Source organism: Petaurus breviceps, unplaced genomic scaffold (assembly GCF_028583685.1).
Source record: "Petaurus breviceps papuanus isolate PSGF00001 unplaced genomic scaffold, PetGlider_PUasm1.0 164, whole genome shotgun sequence".
Taxonomy (NCBI): domain Eukaryota; kingdom Metazoa; phylum Chordata; class Mammalia; order Diprotodontia; family Petauridae; genus Petaurus; species Petaurus breviceps.
In genome coordinates, this window is record NW_027185735.1 from 3,340,287 (window position 1) to 3,346,368 (window position 6,082).

General features: G+C 42.2%; 1 long non-coding RNA gene across 3 annotated transcripts; it reads left to right on the forward strand.

Annotated features, from left to right (window-relative positions):
* Nucleotides 1-2,628: 2,628 nt before the first annotated feature.
* On the forward strand, nt 2,629-6,040 carry LOC138156945 (uncharacterized). Of its 3 annotated transcripts, XR_011167248.1 has the most exons (5): nt 2,632-2,726; nt 2,814-2,920; nt 4,574-4,673; nt 5,284-5,473; nt 5,915-6,040. It is a non-coding gene; the product is annotated as an uncharacterized lncRNA (long non-coding RNA). The 3 variants fall into 3 exon arrangements; XR_011167247.1 differs by having other exon boundaries at nt 2,629-2,920; XR_011167249.1 differs by lacking the exon at nt 4,574-4,673 and having other exon boundaries at nt 2,629-2,920.
* Nucleotides 6,041-6,082: the final 42 nt, after the last annotated feature.

Here is a 6,082-nt window from a genome sequence, read left to right on the forward strand (position 1 = left end):
CTTCTTCTTCTTCTTCTTCTTCTTCTTCTTCTTCTTCTTCTTCTTCTCCTTCTTCTCCTTCTTCTTCGGAGAAAGATGAGGCAATTGGGATTAAGTGACTTGCCCAAGGTTACACAGCTAGTTAAATGTCAAGTGTCTGAGGACAGATTTGAACTCATGTCCTTCTGACTTCAGGGCTGGTGCTCTATTCACTGTGCCACCTACCTTCCCCCTTTATTTTTTCTTAAAAACAAAACAGAAGAGAAGAAAGAGACATACTCATATCTTTAAAATGGTACCTGTGATCTGGAAAAGAGCTGTTAATTGGCACCATGCTGGAAGGTGGGGGTGGGGGAGAGGATAATAAAGGGGTAACAATTGTGATGTGTCCTGCACTGTGAATCATTTTTCATAAAGTCACTAGGTTCCATTTTCTCCAATCTAATTCTGAAGGAATGATTCTCTTCAATGAACTTTTGAGATTCTTTTTCCATCTGGCAAATTCGGCTTTTTAAAGCATTCTTCTCTTCATTGCCTTTTTGAGCCTCTTTTGCCATTTGAGTAAGTCTATTTTTTAAAGTGTTATTTTCTTCAGTCAAGTTGTTGACTCTCATTTCATAATTTTCTTGTATCATTCTCATTTCTCTTCCCAATTTTTCCTCCACTTCTCTTATTTGCTTTTCAAAATCCTTCTTAAGGCCCTCTATGGCCTGTAACCAGCTTGTATTTTTCTTTGAAGCTTTTGGTGCAGGAATTCTGACTTTACTGACTTCCTCCTGTTCCATGCTTTGATCCTTTTTGTCCCCAAAATAGGAGTGTAAATTTGGGTTTCTATGTTTGTTTTGCTTCCTTTGCCTGCTCATGTTACCACTCAATTACTTGACTTTTGGGTTCTTTGCCACAGTAGGACTCTGCCACCAGACAGGGGAGCTTCGTCCCAAATGCTGGGGTTTTCTCAGCTGCTGAAGGCATTAGTTGGGTGCCCTCTCTGAAACCTCCACATGCTCTGGCAAGCTGGTCACACACCCCAGGACCTCCACCCTAGAAAACAATCCAGATCCAAGCAGGTTAAAGCAAGAGTGATTACCCCCTTACACTGGTTGCTTGGTCCCCATACAATCTGCAGGCCAGGAACTGAAGCAGCCACATGTGGCTGCGGCTGCAGGACCAGGGTGCCTCAGTGGCTTCTCATCCCAGGGGCAAAAGCCAAGCCCTCCCACCTACTGGATCCCAAAGTCCACACTGCATTGACCTCTCACTTTGTCCTTACCATCTGTGTGTTGATAATTCTGCAAACCGCCACAGCTGCTGGTGATCTGGAGTCCCTCCAGCTTGTGACTAGTCAGGCCTGCCCTGGGGCTAAGACCTCTGGCTCTCACAGGACTGTGCTTGGCTCCCAGAATGTTGCACTGGCTGCTTGCTGCCAGCCTGCCAGACTATCCTTAGCAGGTTAGCTTCTCTGTGTCATTTTGTGGGTTCTGTACCTCCAAAGTTTCTTCAGTCACCTTTTACATGAATTGGGGAAGGTGGAAGCCGGAAGTCCTGTTTCTACTCCTCCATCTTGACTCTGCCCCTTTGAATCATTTTTCAATCCTACCTAACAATTCCTGACAATGTCACCCCCAAAATTCATTGTTTATTTTTGCATTTTTGTGGGAAGGGGCAAGGAGTTGATGGCAGTATCCAGGTAATTGTGAATCTTGTATATACTGTAATCTTTGATTTCATACAGATACACACACATAAAGTGGTGTGGGGTAAGGGAATAGAGAGCACACCTGCCTTGGAGTCAGGAGAAACAGAGTTCAAGTTTAGCTTCTGACATATTGTCGCACTGTAAACCTGGGCGTGTCATTTAATTTCTCAGTCAGTACTCCAGGAAACATTGACTACAAATTATAACCATCACCTATCTGAATTAGTAGAGAAAGTTACCTCACTGGGAGTCCCCTATACCAATTAAATCCCAGGTTTGGACATATACATACATAGACATTTGTGCATGTACATACAATATACATACATACAGATGTATATAGGCATGTATACATATGCATACACATATGTGTGTATATATACATATGCAAATACATTTTAATAGACATTGTGGGGGAAATATTTTAGGTTTCAGACTATTAGGGATGACTTTTCTAGAAAACTGTTCACAGTTTATTTCTCAGCACTTAGAAATCTTTTAACAATTTAAAGACAGCAAACTAATCCAACTGCTCCTTTCTCCATAATTTGATTTTAGAGGTGTTTCATTATCTCTAATTACTCAGAGTAAATTATGATTACTCAGTGTTTTAATAATCAGTTTGAGTAGCAGTTACTCTAAACTTAAGGGAAGGCCAGACTCCCATGGGTATTTCTTGTGAGCAAGCAGACTAGTCTGTGCATGTTTTCTAGTACCACTGAACTAGGTCCCCATTTGAGCACTACAAACCATATTAGAATGGGAAGAGGAGTTTCAGAAACTCTGGGCTTTAGAATTAAGGCTGCATTGGTTTTCAGGAGCTTGGGAGGTTAGTTTGCAGGATTAGAGGATGTGGGAGGGCTCTTACTTGGAAAAAGGGAGGAGAAAATCAAGGAGAAGCATGAAGGGGAGGAAAGGCTAGGAGAGGAGAGGGAGGGGTGGACCCAAGTGTGAAAGAGGAAAGGAGGGCAGGGCAGCAGAGAGAGAGGAAGGAGAGGATGAAAGAGGAGAAAAGGAGGGAGAAAAGTGTAGAGAAGACGGCAGAAGTTAGGTATGGTTACTATGCACAGCAATTTTACTCTTGTGAGAATTGATTCTGCTTGGTTGGTGATTGTATATCTCACTGATAAGATTACAGTTAAAAACTTTTTTAGACTCCTGTGCCCTAGTCTTTGGTTTCTGGACTGGTTTACTTCAACCTTTCAGACAGAACTGCTCAAGATTCTACTACTCTGAAAACATACGGTAAGCAATAATAGGATAGGGATAGAGCAGGCACAAGGAAAATCACTGCAATGAGGCTTCCAAGAAAGGGAGTAGAAGGGGGGAAGAGGAAGAGAGATAAAGAGAAAGGGGAGAGGAAGAGAAGGAGGGAAGAGAGAGGGGAGAGATGAAGAGAGAGAGAAATGGAAGAAAGGTTGTGGGGAAGTTTTGTTCATTTCTTACTCCTCCCCACACAGGACTAAAGAAGATAAAAATGAAATGTTTAAATAAGGGTTGATGACTCCAGGATATGAACTTGTAACTGCAGAGTGCACTTCTGTCCTGCAGCTGTAAACAAAAAGAATGAGACAGAAAGGGGGAAATGAACTCTTTCTAGGGGGGTTGATAAATATTGCTTCTTGGAGCCCAAAGCAGGGTATCTTTGTTCTGGGCTCTGAATCTGCCCTCTCAATATGTTGGAAGAGTCGCTGAAGAGAAAAGAGAGCTCAAAGGTCTGAGGTCCTCATGTAGGGCAGGGAATAAGTTAGGAATGCTGGCTATGTTCTGAAGACACGTGGGCACACCTTGTAGAGAATACTGGTTCTGTAGTTTGAAACTGGACCCATCTAGAGAATTCTGAGCATGCCCATTTGAGAACAGAGGAGAGCAAAGGAGGGAAGGAATTCTCTTGGGAAAATGGAAAGTAAGACAAAGATCGTGTTAGGAGATGGATCTGCCACTGTCCTGGTAAACTCTTCTGAATTGGAGCATCAATTATGAGACTTAAAGCAGCAGGGAGCACTCAGCAGTTTCCTTCATTCTTAAGCTAGAAAATGTATGTCAGCGGGAATTTTTTTTTTTATTAACTCCTTACCCAGAGGAGCCACAAAGCATTTTATTTCTTCTCTCCTTTGAACATCTGGGACTAGGGGAGTTGGTTTTAAAAAGTAAATAAAGTGCTTAATTTTTGAAACTTCCCCTGAAAAATATCCTCCTACCACTACCAAAGAAGGCAAAGAATGAGTTAAAGGAGTTCCCTAACAACATAATACATATCTATTTTTTAAAATGTGATTGGGAACTAAGCCCATTGATCTAGACCTTATTACTGCTGAGACAAACACACACACACATACACACACACACACACAAACACACACCCCTCCCAGTGCTCCTATACTCAGATTTGCTAGTGCTTTCTGAGAGGCGTTGCCTTGGAAAATATTTTTCTATTGCATAGCCCAATGCAGAGAATTTTGGCAAATTGGGGAGGCATTTTTCTATTCTTTTTTACTCTCCTCTATTAGGATGATTTTGTCTTCTCAGTCTTGAGTTACTCTGAGGAACTTTTCAGTAATCCAGACTTCATAGAGAGTTAGTTGCTCCATCCCTTTCCACTATTCATACTCTACTCTATCTAGAGGTGTAAGAAAACCAAAAGGGCAATAAAAGATTGCTTATTTCTTTGGGCATCTTCTTCTAAACAGATGATTAAAATTAAGCTCAATCCTCCAGATATCAAAAAAGGTGTCAGTAAATCTGTTTCTTGGGTTGGAGCTCAGGGAGAGTGAATTTTTGTGGTGAGATGCTAAGTTATCTGGAGCTATTTTCCTTTTCTCCAAAAGTTCTCTCTGGTTTCACCTAAGTGGCCCACCAAAAGGGAAAAAAAGGGTTGTTGTTTTTTTTTTTTGAAAGGGAAACAGACTAAGTTAGAAGGATCATGGAAGCTCAGAGGTGAAGAAAAGGAAGCCAGTGGGAAACACACGGAACTACTGGATTGTTCTATATGGAGTGGGTAGGGATTTATTTTTGTAAATGTTTTATTTGCATATGTTTGCAGGAAAGAAAATTTTCACCAAAGCTACTCAATATTATTTAATTCTGTGACCAGATGGTATTTACTCCTTACAATGAGGTTAGGATATGAAAAGTCACCAACCAAGAATTGAAAAGGAGTTGAGAAACATTTCTAAATGGGTGTATTTTTTTTCTGGGAGTTTTGCCTAATTTAAAACTGGTTAGTGGTACCGATTATAAACCTGGGCATTGATGCTCTTTTTCGGAAAGTCAGTTCTACTGACTTTCTGGAATCAGGATATTCTTTTGCCAAATTCAAATGAAGGAGGTGGCCCTAAGCCATTTTTTAAAAGAATTCTTTTAGTAAAGAAAGCCGAGAAAATGGTTATTTCCCTTTTTAGTTTTCCTACTCGACCCTCTCAAGTGTCGAACAGAAGCCTTTAGCTTGGAGCAGGGTGTCTTAGAATTTGATGTCTGCTGTTGTTTGTGATGATTTTTCTCTGGAAAGCAATATTTTGACTGTAACAGATTTGTAGGAGGAAGTGGTAGTAGTGTGAATGTGTGTGTGTGCTCCTGTTTTCTTTTTTTCTTTTTTTTTTCTTTTAAAGAAACAACTCGCGCAGAAGACCTTGTGGTATAGATAAGTCATGTCAATTACGTCCAATAAAAGACGCAAGAATTCCAGAATTCCCATGAGTTTCTCGTTAAAAAGGCACAAACGCAGTAATGGGTACCCATTGAGCGGTACCTTTGAACCCTTGGAGGGAGGAGATTTTTCAGACATTCTGCAATCTTCAGGTAGAAGGGATACCCCTTTCCCTTCCCCCCCCTCCCCGCATCACCCCTCCTCTACCCAAGCAGCTTGTTCTCATCTCTGCTTGAATTAGCTGGATCCTTAGCGCTTTGGACTGGAGGTTTCGCCTTGGGCTGCTCGAATTTAGGAAACACAGTGGACCAGGCTAAGCACTCGCGAAAGTAGCAACCACCAGCTAGGTTCCCGGAGTCGCTGGAGGCGCTTCGATTGACTTTGGGGTGGGAAGGTGTACAGGGAGTGGAAGGGGCGGGGAATGGGAAGGATTGGGGGGTGGAGGGAGGAAGGAATGACCCTTTTGACTCTGGAGGAGGGACGAGATTCGGAGCGCGAGGGGCGGGGACTGGCTTCACGTGACTTTGAGGGGCTGGAAGAAAAACAGAGCCTGCCTGGTTAGGAGTCTCATTATATTCAAATATTCATTTTAGGAGCCATTGCATAGCGCTATCCAGAGCAGAGCAGTGCCTCAGCTTCCCTGAGCTTTTCAAGAAAGTTTGTTCAAAGATTGGCTGTCAAGAATCATGGACTGTTTTTATATGCCTTGTTTTCTGTCAGTGAGTAGACGCCTCTTCTTCCTTTTTTTTACCCCCCCCCCC